This window comes from Corvus moneduloides, chromosome 3 (assembly GCF_009650955.1).
Source record: "Corvus moneduloides isolate bCorMon1 chromosome 3, bCorMon1.pri, whole genome shotgun sequence".
Lineage (NCBI taxonomy): Eukaryota > Metazoa > Chordata > Aves > Passeriformes > Corvidae > Corvus > Corvus moneduloides.
This window is the reverse complement of record NC_045478.1, coordinates 54,477,590-54,492,074: the sequence shown is the minus strand read 5'-3', so window position 1 is coordinate 54,492,074 and position 14,485 is coordinate 54,477,590. Positions and strand designations below refer to the sequence as shown.

The 14,485-nt window shown below is 37.8% G+C and overlaps 1 long non-coding RNA gene across 1 annotated transcript in view; it reads left to right on the top strand.

The window, feature by feature from the left end:
- The window catches only part of LOC116440654, a 36,597-nt gene that overhangs the window by 19,401 nt on the left and 2,711 nt on the right, over positions 1 to 14,485 (top strand). Inside the window, exons 2-3 of the long non-coding RNA XR_004238720.1 lie at positions 776 to 811; positions 4,063 to 4,116. This is a non-coding gene — a long non-coding RNA (uncharacterized LOC116440654). The remainder of the gene's footprint in view (positions 1 to 775; positions 812 to 4,062; positions 4,117 to 14,485) is intronic.

Sequence of the window (14,485 nt, the reverse complement as noted above, 5' to 3'; positions counted from 1 at the left end):
CCCAGTTAAAAGCCCTGAGGTAGAACAGCACCAAGAATTATAACAGAGACAGGAGCCATCCCTGAGTATTTCTGCACACTTATATCACCTCAGTAAAGATTCCAGATCTCTCAGCCATCAGAAAAAAAAGTCCTACAAAAAAGCTGCAAAAAATCTCACCTTAAGTGAAGGTGAGAGTGAACAGCCTAGTTAAGCCTTCCTGGTAGATTGCTTGGCCATGCTGCATGTTGATACAGCTAAGTCATTTCAATTTTATTCAAGTCAACCAGGGACAGATTTTGCCTATATGGACCATATGTAGGACTGAGTTTTTCCAGGTTCAAAAGGTATTAGGTGGAAAATTGACCAAACTAGGCCTGTATGATTGTCAATAATTGCAGGAAGAGGGTGGCTTTCATTACGTCCCCGTACTTAGGCTGCTGGCACATCCTCCCTTGTGTTTCTGCAGCCTGACAATGTGCACATGGTGAGCAACCATAGCTCAGCTATTACATATAAGCCATGGTAACTCAATCACACGCCAAACCTCATCTATTACCAGACCAAAAATTAAACAAGAGTGTTCAGGGTCACACAGGCTTTCCTGTGTTTACACTTAGGGTTAAATTAGTTCCACTGTACCATGAAACAAACAGAAGTGAAATGAATCTGTATCATTCCAATGCACTTTACAGCAAATAAGCTGTTTCATCTCTAAAGCACATGCTGAAATTTTCTGTCTACCTTTATCCTTCCTATTTTTTTATACATGTGTTTGGGTTTTTTTCTCTTACAGATAAAAAAGAAGCTGCCGTGTCCAAAGAACTCAAAAGTAAGAAACTACTATCTCTTTAATATGCCATACAGTTTCAAAAAGTGCATTTCATTAATCCAAAAATAATAGTTATTGAGTTGTTGAAAATACAAAGAAGAGAGTAGCTACACCGTTTATAATTGAAAAATGACATGTTTAGACTTCAGCTGCCTCCTACTTTCTAAATCCATTCTTATCCTACTTCTAATTGCACACTCCTCTTTGTGACTGACAGTTTTTCCTTCTCCTCTTTCCTATCACTGTCTTCAAAAACAAAGGTTTCATAGGGGAGGAAATGTCAAATTGAGGTCTCAGCTGAATGTGATCTCAGTGGCAGTAATTTTCATAAAAAGGTTGGGAAGACTCAGAGTTCAACATGCTGAGAAACCCCAAATTTATCTTCACAAATGCAAAACAAGGGCTCTGCCTGTCTAGGTACCTCTGGTTCCAACAGAGACACTTCTGGGGCTGAAGAGAGTTGGGAGTTTTGCTCTTCTGAAAATATAGCCAAAAAATGCTCTGAGAACATAGCATGGTTAAAAAGGGACACCTACATCTTCCTTTTCTACAAATTTACAAGTGTCAATGCCTTAACACAGTAAGGACAGTAAGACAGTTTCTTTGATAAGACTTCATCTGCTCAACATTCTGTTCTGAAAGTACAGTATACAGGAAAAATTAGGAAAAATATGGGGCCTTGAAATCTGATTCAGATTCACAATTAAAGAGTGCACTTCCTCCCATCTCCCTGTACGAACTTTCATGACTTGTATGACAGAGCAATCTTCTGCCATCCTCAGTTGTGCACCAATTTATTAAAAGATTTGTTTTGGCAATGAAAAAAACCTTATACATTGGGTTCTTATGCAAATTTTGCAGAAATATCTAACAAATTTTTTCATAGACTTACTCTACAAATAATATCCTGCTAGTGATATAAGTGTCCGTTTTCAAGTACGTCTTAAAGGACCTATTAATTTGGACACCTAATTCCTCAGAGCAGCCTTCCAGCGCCTAAAGTGGTCCTACAGGAGAGCTGGAGAGGTATTTCTCACAAGGGTATGCAATGACAGGACAAGGGATAATGGCTTTAAATTGAAAGTAGGTTTAGATTGGATATTAGGAAGAAATTCTTTACTGTAAGGGTGGTGAGGCACTGGAACCGGTTGCCCAGACAACTGTGGATGTCCCATCCCTGGAAGTGTTCAGGACCAGGCTGGATGGAACTTTAAGCAACTTTAAGTCTCATGGAAGTTTTCCCTGCCTGGCAGGGAGGTTGGAAAGAGATTACCTTTAAGGCCCCCTTCAACAAAAACCATTCTATGATTCCTTTCATGGGAGAATTCCCCAGCAGCTGTCACAGTAAAACTTCCCAGCTCCACCACATGAGAGTAATCTGCAGAGTGAAATCTGCAGAGTGAAAGTAGTTCATGTAAAGGTGCAGAATCATTAGCACTTAAATAATTTGTGTATTACAAACTGAAAACAGTATTCTTGCAAAAGGCAGCTTAAACTTTGGGCACTTTTGTTTCAATGCTACTGAAAAGTTATACAAATATTACAGAAATTACAGAAATTTTTAGTCAAACATATCCTTAATTTTATTTTTTCTCAAAATTATTGTAGTTGCTCAGAAATTAAATATTTAAAATCAAAATCTTTGTAGAACAAAAAGAATTCTAACAGTTCATTTTCACAGATGTTATGAAAAAAAAGTAAAAAAAAGTTTCACTGTCAAGCATGCTCTAGCTGAGAGCTCAGAAGGGGATAAATGAAAGAGTCCTGCAATTTTGTATTAAGTCCATTTGACACTTCTGGAACACGCATGTTGGATCTCTTACTTCTGCAAAAACAGGCAAAAAAGTAATACTAAGTAAATACTTCTTCAAGGTCTTCTACAAATTTCCCTGAAGGAGGGGCGAGCACCCCAAATAATTACAATTCTACGATAATAAGTCAGGATATAATTATCTGCTGTGGGCTTTTAAATGGATGGAAATAAAGCAATCCCACACATGCAAACTATATTTTGTTTCCATTCTGTTTCACAAGACAAACTGATGCATCTTTTATGAACTTCTCAAAAGACTGGAGGGGAAGGATTCAAAATTACATTCCTGATTTAGCCATGTTCATTTTCATTGTAATAATACAGTGACAGATGTGAAGGATTAACTAACATTTTTTGGCACTCTGTAATTCAGCTTGTGCTTAAAATGATTAGTTATTCCCTCTCAAGATATGGAATGTGAATTTTAATTTAAAGGGCCTTCTAGTTGATAGAAAAAATTCTTTATGACCATTGGTGGAGTTTAGCTTATGGATATTTGTTAAATTATTGTGATTTAAGTACAGTCTGTTTTGGTAGTTCCTGCGGATAAAAGAGATTAAGTAAACACTAGTAAAGAGTAAATAAATCTAGTAGGCTACTTAGGTTCTTCTATTTGTGTCTGAGATTCCCCGAATTCACTTGGGGATGCACATACCATTCATCATTTGGACCTTCATTCTGCAAGGACAGCTTCTACCGACAGAGTATAATGCAAGTACTTCATGAAAAGACCAAGAACAGACCTACAGTTAATGGCCTAAGAGGGAGTGTTTCTCCTCTAGGAGAATACAGCAATTGCTCTTTTGGTTGCAGGATCAAACATGAAGATGTTCTCCTCATGGTCCTCCATTCTTCAGGATGGAGAGAGATTCCTGGTATAGCCACATCTGTGGATGCACTTTGCAAAAGCAGCCCAATTTCACCTTTTCTAACCAGGGCCAGTTTCAGATTAGGGGAAAGGATGCCATTCTGAATTGCTGAGGGATCCCCTGAAGTACCACTAGCAAATTTGCCAGACTGAATCCTCAACACCTAACAGAAGCTGGTTCAGGACTTGCTGCTCCCATAGCTGCAAGATCAAATGCAAAGGCTCCCAGCACACAACTGCTGCCTGAGGGGCAAGGCCATGCTGAAAGCCCTGCATGCCTCCTTTCCTCTGCTTTGCCAACAGATACTGAACTACTAAGCAGAAAAAGCTGAAAGAAGTGATTCAGTGCCAAACAACCATAGTTTACTAGCCCTTCAGCTGGTTATTCTCTTGTTGCCTTTGAGTTTATTGAAGACAACTCAGCTCTTTCTCCCTTTGGGCAGTCTCTTTAACTCTTCAGTTAAAAAAATTGTTACAGGCTTCTTCACTGGAAGCCTTTTCTCAGATTTCTGTGGGGTTTTTAAGATATAATGCTTTGTAATGAATGGTTTAATTTTTTTTTTTTTTAAGAGCCAGCAAAAGCTCCTGCAGCCAATCCAGCCATCAAAAAAGCAGCAGCACCAGGTAAAGGAGAAAAATGTTTGCATGCAGTATATTTCTTGTTCTTTTGAACCAGTTTATTGCATCATAGCACCATCTGCTGGATTGCACAAAAGCCAGTGGTTTATGTTAGTTGTCGGGGTGGTTTTTTGTCTGTTTTGCTCTAAATCATTGTGATAATTCGTATGTGAAATATTTGCTAAGAAAAAAAGTATTTAGCACTGAATTCTAACGTTATGTTTCCTTCTTGTCCTCTCATGGCATCTATGAGGTGCCATATTGGGCCATTCTGCGGAGCTTGAGGTCAAAAAAATTAATCTGAATGCAAAGACTGATGTTAAAAGCAATATATACAGAAATTAATTTCCATGTGAAGTTGTATTCGAGCCCTTTGAGAAGGGGATCTGATATTTCAAAGTGCTGCTCTCACAGTATGTCATCAAAATGAAGGTCTTAGCTAATCGTAAATATGCACTGAAAAGACAAGCAAACATTTTAAAATAAATAATGGCATAAATTCCTATCTGAATTTAGATTGAGTTGTAAAAATCTAAAAACTTTTACTTATTTATGGTCTCATCTGCTTCACAGCCATCTTCAAAAATGCCACATCTCATTTCTGCTTAATTAAATAAAACCCAATATAAATAATAACAACCTGAATAGTCATTATATTTATAGTTTGACTGCATTTTATATTAACTATGAAAAACCCCTCAGGAATTCCCATATGAAAATGTGGCAAGTGTAAAACCATAATATTATTCTAGTCTAAAGCGGGATAGCCACAGCTGCACCAGACTATGTGCTATTGACCTGTGCCTGGTGCTGGTATCCCAGGACTGGCCAGCCCACACTTCCTCTGCTGCTTCTTGCCTCCAGCTGATCCCCCTCTATGGATCTGGCATCTTTTTATTTCCTTTTTTTTAAAGATTGTTTTCTGGATATCTTTCTCTAATTCAGACTGTTTCAACAGTCTATCTCAGAGTGCTCCTCCACTGAAAAAGGGAATGATAACTTGCATCAGTAGAGGTGATTGGGAATTGGTCAAGGATCAGGGCAAGCCAGGAACACCTTCAGTTGTCTCTGCCACAGAAGGACTTGTAGCCTGGAATCACAGTGGATGTGGGCTATTACAACACACATTGTGTGGCTGTACAATGCACTGTGTGAAACTGGCCTAGGAAGCACCATTTCCCCACCAGTGCTCCCCATCCCTGCCTGCTGTCTTTGTCTGACACCTGCTAACACAACTGGGGGAACAGTGTAAACCACACCATTGCCATGGCTTACAGCTGAAAGCTGTCCTAGGAACGTTTGTGTGTGTGGCAGGGTGTTCAGTTTCCATCATTTCAGTAAGTCTGGCTCCACACACATTTATATTCATGTCACTGATAATTTCCTAAAGCAGCTTTGTTGCCAAAGTGTGTTGTATGGCAAGACCCTTAGAAGTCTCAACAGTACACTGTAGAAATAGTTGTGTTAGAACCATATGCTTATAATTAATTCATTCCACCTGCTTGCATCCAATATTTGTGTTCATGTTTGAAAAATATTCCAATGAGTCTCCTTGTTGGCAAGAATGACGATGACAGTAATCTGCTTAACATAAAGAAAGGGGGAAAACTGGCATGGCTTCTTATGGAAAAATAAAATAAGTTTGTCTGTTCTGACACTTTTCTAAATATCTAGTTTGCCTTAAAAACTATAAAGAGCAGTAGGCTTTGAGTTCTACATTTTCACTTCCCCTTCAGTTTTCTGAAAATTAATTTACCACCAAAATAACTCACCATAACAAAATATTAAATATGCTTGTTTGGCAACATCATAAGTAGACTGTTGCCTATTAGCACAGTAAATTAAATACATTACCCAATTTCATATTTAATTTTCTTCCACATATCTTGTTACATCACAACCTGTACCAAGAATGCCTAAAGCTGAAGGTTTACTCCTCTTAACAGACTGAGCAGACTGAGAGCACAGCTGGTCATCTTACAGTGCGTCTACATCACATATGTTCCTGATCTTAATGTCACTGGTTAAGAAATCCCTGCCTAATTCAACATGCACTATTTTTATCTCCATATATGTATGTGTATACAGAGAAAGCAAAGAAAGTGGAGTTTGGAAGTCTATGAGAACTTCTGGATCTGCAAGCTGACAGCTGCTCTAGGAAACCAGCCTCAAAAAATTTGCATTACTTAATTTTGAAAGTGGATATTTTCAAACATTTCCAGTTTTCTCTAACTGGAAAAAATCACCTCTCTGACAGTCATCAGAAACTGGGCTTGAGACCACAAGTATTTGGCTGTAAAGCAGAATAGTTTCATAGCTATATGCAAGTGATACTGTTCTATAGGGAAAAATCAGAGTTGAAGATATTTTGTTACTTGTCTTCCTCAGTTACCCTGCTTTATGTTGTCCCCATCCCAAATCCTGCTGCCATGTCCTCTTTTTTCTGCACAGTACATTGTCTCCCCAGCTGTGTCAGCAGGATGGGTCTGAGAGTGACCTACCCTTACAAAATATCAGTCTGTCCTTTTTCCCTGAGGAGTGGCACAGGTTTCTTTCACAAGAATTCCTCAGGCACCCCAAGTGTGCTGGGCCCAGCAGGTTCTCTCTGAAGGGTTTCTTAGAGCCAGGATGTAGGTGGTCAGCTGCCTCATCCTGACATCCTTTATCAGGACAGAGAGCTGACATGGAAAACTCCATCTCATCCCCATCGCTTTGGAGCCTCACACCTCAATCTTTATCATGCCCTGCAGCTGTAGCTAACTCTGCTGGATGAGTATTCCAGCTCTCAGTGGTGGGGCAGAGTCATCACACCTCGGTTTAGTAAGTTTGCCGGGTTTGTTTTGTCACTGTTGGAAAAGCAAGTGTGTGGCGGTGCAGGACAGGGAAGGGAGCACAGGCTCAAACCATGCAGAGAGCGTTTCCAGCTAAATTAGCAGGAGGGTCATTGTGTTCCCTGGCAGGCAGCAAGGAGCCTCAGTGCCACTGACCTCATACACTCTCTTAGTGAGGGAGAGGGATGAGAACAGCTCATCTGTGAGTCCCTCTCAGGAGATGGCCTCACTTCATAGGCAAGACTCCTGCACCTTCTCTAAGTACCAGTGACAGTGCTTTCCTCTGATATTTTGTCTGAATTAAAAATCAATCCTAACTCTTTCCAACACTGCAAAAATTAAATCCTAATTGCTGCTTAGAATTTCCCTGGAATGGTCTCGAAATTTTTAATTTAATTTTACAGTATGTTTAACAGATTTTGTACTGTCACTTAACTGCCTAATTACTGGGTTTTATTGCCTAATTTTCCTCATCTTCCTCTCCACACACATGCAAAAAACAAAAAAAATCATATTCATTGCTTGCTTTGGGTTCACAACAGAAACTCTTTTTGAGCACAATTTCCCCCTTGAAAATCAAGAAAATTTAGTCTGGATCCAGAAAGAATAAAATAAGTATGACAGACAATAGCTATTTCTGAGTGCTCAGATGTCAGCTGCATCCAATCTCCCAAACTGACTGCCAGTGATGCTAGAATTATTATTACTTTATTATGCCACCAATCTTTCCACTGTTTGTAGGAAGCAGGAAGAAGACATTATGTAGGAAATTATATAAGAAATGGGTTCATGGGGTAAGTACAGAATATTAGAATGCAGGCTATACTGAAGAACTTGGTTAGAGGATGGATTGTATAGGTTCAGATCATTCTGCCTAATGCAGAAGAACTGCAGGTGTTACTGGTAATGGGCAGTACTTACGTAGCAGGGAAGTTATTTTAATTCTTAGTTCAAGATAAATGATTGTAACTAAAATGGCATCAGGAAAGCTATTACCATAAGGTATAACCAGTTTTACTCTACATAAAAAGGAAATAAACCCAAAAGTCTATGGGACAGTAGGTATACTTCAAAAGGTGGAAAAAGTTTATCAAGGAGCTGGCTTGTTGGTTGTCTTTTAATTATCCCCTGTAGGACACAAGTACATAGAAAGAAAGCTATAACCATATACCTGCTACAGAAGATTAATAAAATTCAGCATGTCTATTGAATGATTTAGCAACACGTGGAACAGGCAAACTTATCATGGATTGTTTGTCAGGTTTCTCAGACTCAGGTCCCAAGTCACACATCAGGGATGTATTTTACTCACAGAGATACCTTAGGTTTTAGCTTTTATATTTTTCAGATCCTGTATTGCCTAGTATGAAACTTCATATAGCCTGTTAGCTACTGTTCTCCCATTCTGGTTAGACACAACAAACCCTCTCTGGGCCTGAACTCAAGGACACCTTTTTGTCCCAGGCCTTGAAATATGTACATTTAGCCTCTGGACAGGGGGATCAAACTTGGGGTAATTACATCACTACTTGAAATTATAATTGGAGAATTAACCCCAATATGCAAATGAACCAAACTTACAAAAATGTGGAAAAACCTGTGACCCAGTGTCCATCTTGGGTGGAGCCCCTTGGAGGTTTTTGACTGCCCAGGGTGTACCTTTGAAGGCCCTTCAAATAAATACATGCTTTTATTCTCTTAATCTTGTCTAGCCTCTGTTTTCAGGTAGCCACTTCAAGACATCAACAGCCCCACACCCTCTGCATCATCTATCAAACTATGTATTCTCATCTTGTGTAGGTATGTGTAGTCATATATCTTCTTGTGTAGTCAGTCCCAGAGGAGAGAATTCAAAACTCAAGGTGAAGTTTATGTTACACACCCCCTGTAAGTACCTTTGGAAACAGGAAAAGGAGCCTCTCTTGCTCACTGTGTATGGACATAGTAAAGTTTGCCATCCTGCAATCTCTTCAGGATCTTATGTCTGAGTGCCTCTATGTGCCCTGAAATTTCTCTTTATAAGCAGCCACTGAACCTGGTGAGAGCATCTCTGCATGTATTTCTGCCATACATATGTTACCAAGAAAATTGTTCTGGTAGCTGGAGAAGACAGTTCAATTTTCCATTCTCTGAAGTTAACTCCCTCGGACTTTTTCAGAACATAAGCACAGCCATTCTCAGGGCTTATATTCCAAGTTTACAGTCTAACTCTTTGGGGACAAATGTTAGAGGTAACTTACTGAATGCATAAGGACAAGCTATGCAGTTTATTTTTGTACAAAATAAATCTTCACTCAGGTGAAGCAGGTGTTTATGCAGCAGTAAATAAAATAATGAAGCCCTACCTGTGTTAATACTGCTGCTCAGGGTCCTTGTATTTAGATCCAGGATCATTCCGTAGTCCTTCTGAATCACCAAGGTTTTCTTTGCAGTCCATCTTAGCATAATTCTTCCTCTGTCCCTCCTCAGCTCTTTGGGAAGTTAAATATCATATCTTCTCTGAGTTAGTAATTTTCTTTCTGGTTTCAATGGGATGGTTCCAGGCTTGCCTGTTTTTGCGCAATATCTGGAAATTATCTGATCTCAGTCCCCAGCAAAAATCCAAAGGACAGGAGAAACTGGTTCTTGGTCCTCACCTGTTTGTCCTAGGGTGCTTCCACTAGGCTTTGTTGAAGCCTCAGACCTGACTCTGCTCCTGGTGTGCCAGGAATGCACTGTATCTTCAGCAGCTAAAACCTTGTTGCTGTTGCAGTAGTCCATCACTCAGCCACTTAATATCTGCAGGAATCTGTTATGTGGATGGAGATGTATTCCACAACTCATTTCAACCCGCTGACATTTTCATCCCCATTGAAGTCTGAGAAAATATTACAGAACAGGATGTCTTAAATTGTCCACAGGATTATGTAAGATGAGTCATTATCTAACTCTGAATGGGAAAGGAAAAATGAATTCTTGACTTATTTCACAATAGATGATGTCCTGAAAGGGGAAGAATTTTGTGATGTTAGAAGATTTTACTTTAAAGACATGAATTCTTTACATATAGGATTTATTTAAATAGAGCATGAAATAGCTTATTTTTACACTAAGTTTTCTAATCTGAAATCCAGTTTTTATTCACCAATTTTTTAAAATGTTTTTGAGTAAATGGCCTAAAATCCATGACATTTTTACTACTTTTGCTAGGATGTTGAAATGTCCAGTCTCATAGCTTGGCACATTATTTTGCCTTTATACTTTCCTTAGAGTATTCTCTGTTTCAGGATAATATCGAGTTAAAATAATTTCCAATACTTCCTTTCCAATCACAGTGTCTGTGAAGACACTTGTACCATAAATGCAGTCTTGTTTCTTTTTTTATTACCAGATATTTGCTACACATGAAAGTACTTTTGTATTGCTAACACAAAGACAGCACTACTTTAAGAGCAAGGCAGGGGGAGCAAGTTAACTACAAAAGTGGTTTTTTTCACACATGAAAGTAACAATAATGAAAATAAAAGAGGTCAAGTTAAGGGCTATTAAAAAGTCAGAGCTCAAAGGATTATAGAAGTGTCCACTCTTTACAGAAAAGGCTTTAAGGTGCTTTGTTCTGAGGCTGACAAATTTTCATAGCCCTGAACTTGTTTTGTGATTTAAGTGCATTTTTGGCTAGAATTGGGCCCAATTTCAACAAGGATTTAACATATCTTTAACTCCATCTTGAGTTAGCAAAGCATTCAAGGGCATGCTTAAGCTTTTTTGAATCCAGACTATCATATACACTATGGATATTATTACATTTCCAGGCATTAATGTTTTGGAAGTGGTACCAAGTTCACTTTGCTATAATGGGAATAAATGGGCCCCATCCTGTTCATTGTGATCATTATGAAAATGTCACTTGATTTTCATGGGAGAAGTGCTGTGGATTAGAGTTTTTTATAACATATATGATTATATTACAGCTAAAATTTACAATGTACAGTTTTGATCCCACTGCCACTTTTGATGCTTTCTGCCTGTGTAGAAAAGCCATAGACTAAATACATGGAACTGAAAGCATTTGCCTGTCATCCAGGCTATTCTTTCTTTTCATTGCACAAAATTTTTCTCAGGTATTTCCCAACAGGGTAGCAGATTTCAAACAAAGATACTGATACACAGAACTGTAACCTGCTTTCCTTTTCTTCACAAAAATCCGTTAGGAAAACTGTTTGTTGCCCTCCTCAAAAGATGATCATATACAGAGGAGTGCATATGTGTGGCATGATTTCACGATGTAAGAGGTTTCCTTGGTGTGTTCTTATTCCAGAAAGAAATGTATTTTTACACTTCATTATCTTTATAAATCAAAGTGTAAAATGGCAGTGAGGTTCTCTACAATGATCCAGAAAGTAGGAATAGTGGTGAAATATAGTCAAACACATACTCCTTGGGAGCAGGAGAACAGGAAAAATCTAGTTTGATGCAAGACTTTCTCATGTGGATTATCTCAGGTGTAACAGCGTGACTGAACCCATATTGCAACATTTCCCTTCAGCAGAAGGGGCTAGAGGGATCTTCTCTTTATCTAAATGCTTATGTTCGCAATATTCTTAATGAAAGAATATCTTGGAGAGCTTTACCACTCTGTCTCATTTGGTTTTAATTAAGCAACACAATATGAAGTTCTGGGAAGGGAAATGACAGGCATAGAGCTTATAAAACCAAGATTACAAAACTGTAAGACCAAGATAATTTTCTGCTAAGGATTTAAATATTTAAGACACTGCATAGAATATGAAAACAGTAGGCTTCACTGAAATATTTGTGGTAAAAGATAAACAGCAATACAGAAAACACCATTTTTATGCAGCTACTGAGTGCAAACAAAATGGTGTTGGTTAATTAACATGTGGTGCATCCCACACAACAGCATATCCACTTGAAATGCCATTTATTTAAACTTTTCCAACCAGTGTCATTCCCAACACAATTTTTATTTTCCTGAACCATGCTTGGACATGAATGCTCTATCTGAATTAGGAGATAACAGGTGCACACACACACTCATACACATGTGCACATACCTATAAAAATCGTAACAGGAAATTAATTCCTCTCTCTTGTTGGATGACAGAGGGTCACACTTTGTGACTGTCTATTCTGGTGGTAAAGATTAAAATACACCACAAATTTGCCAGCCTAGATGCTTTTCAGAACCCTTTGTACCTTAGGGAAGGACATGGTTTAGGGAAGAACTACAGAGGCAGATTCAGGTTCTCTTCTGTCTCCCACCTACTCTGGATTGCCTAGGAGTATGTCACTATCAATGAAGCAAAAAACACATTTGTATGCTTTTATGGGCATATTATACATAACTTTTCCAGTTTTCATAAAAAAGAAAAGCCATTTGTTTAAAGCATCAGAGCAAATAAACATGATAAAATGTCAAAATAAATCAAATCTCAATTCCTTGCATGGTAGAAAAATAATATATTACCAGCAAAACTTCCCTGAATAAAAGCATGCTGTACAGTCTCATACACATGCAAAACTGGTTAAATATAAAAATAATGACAAATGCCGCTGCAAATGTCTAATGTGTTTACAGCTGGCAATATCCTTTCATGTGTCATACTAACTACTTGAAACTACAGAAAAAAGTACTGAATAAGACATTGAGATCAAGCAGTGATAACTTGTGGCTAACAGGAAAGAGCTAGGTCTGAAGTTTGTGCAATGAAAGTTTTCAGTTCGTTCCATTCAAATATCAGGACTTGAATTACCTGAACTCTCATATCATGTCAGATTTCCCAGAAATGCTTGATGTCAAATTCTATGTTATTAATTTTTATAAATTTTCTCATGGGAAGGATCATGTTTCATATGCTTCTGGAAATAAAACTGCAATGAAAGAAGCTCTATAGGCCTTCCCTAATGTTTGCAGTTTTCAAAAAAAATTGTGAGTTAAAGCTAAATAAATGGATTATTTTATACTTTGCCAAAACATTTGCTGAGTGTTGTTAGAATCATACTGTTTCCTGATCTCCTGAGAGCTGAGAGATCTTAGAATGAGAGAGAAAAATAATTGCCTCAGAACCACTGAAGACAGAATTACATTTCCTTTAGTTTCCAGGAAGATGTCCTGAGCAATAGTAAAACACAAACCCCCACAGTACCAATCGAAATCATAATTTCCAGAATGAGTCCTAAAATATCTGCATGAAAGTGGATAGTCTGAAGAGCACCTGGGCTACACAAAACCAAAGCTGCAGCTGCTGTTATGATTAAGAGCATTGAGGCAGCCAATGTTTCCCCCAAACCACTGAGTCCCAAACCACTGAGTCCCAAACTTTGTCCTCTCAGTTTTTGCTATATTTTTCCTCCTTGACCTGGACTAGAATTGCAACCCAAGGTAGGATGCCATCAAGAAAATGCTTTTATTCAGGCAATAAATGCCAACTTGCTCTCTATTTCTATCACTTTTTCATATTGCTGGGAAGATCACAACCATGACTCATTTTTTTGATGACACAAACCTGCTCCATGAACAATTCCACTAAAATTTCATTTCTCATATACAATGTGTCTTTAAAGAGTCTACAATGTTTTAAATATATGTTATATAATCAATACATTAAAATGTGCTTTATATAACTATATTAAAACTAGGTCCATGATTTCAGCCAATTAATCGTGATGCTTTGAAGTGTACATTTTGGCTGAAAGATATGTTTTTGAAGTTATGATAAAATTCCAAAAATATTTTTGGGAAAAAAGAAAGAAAAATAACTTTGTTTTGAGAACTTGGTGTAAAGCTGTATTTTGAAAACTATGTTTTTCTTTGAAATATATATAAGACGGCTCTTCAGAGAGATGTGAAAACTCAGACAAAAAGGAGTATTTTATTTCAGATAGAATGGAAACTGATTGTTTGATATAAGCTTGTTCGAGGTGGGAGTATGGAATAATGACATATTTTGTTTCAAACTTAACAATTGTGGGGTTTTCATATTTAAGATCAGTTGGTCCTTTTGAAAACAAATTATTTTCATAGCTCTGCATGAAGTATATATCTTTTATTTGCCCACTGTGCAGTCAGTATTAGCATTGATTATTAATTAATATTTAATGGACATATTATTCATTTTAATGTTGTTGATAAACATACTTAATTTTATGTTGGCATTTCTTGTTTCCTTTTTCTTATTCAGTTGAATGATAGGTCACATTTGTGAATTAGGTTGCTTTTTGTGAGGATACCACATTCAGAATCACTTTGAATATATCTTGATTCTAGAGTGGAAACTGTTTAAACATTAATGTTGCTCAACTCTATATCACAGCTTTAATACAAATATAGCCTATAATAAGCCTGGAGAAAATACAGTCATCGGATATTGGTAAGCAATAAGCATGTATTTAAAAATATTCACCTTGAGTCCTCTGCGCATTTTCGAGCACCACAGTACAAGGATATGAAGTTATTAGGGAGCATCCAGAGGAGGACTGTGAAGGTAGTGAAGTGTCTAGTGGAGAAGCCATATGAGGAGTGGATGGAATTACTTGGTTTGTTC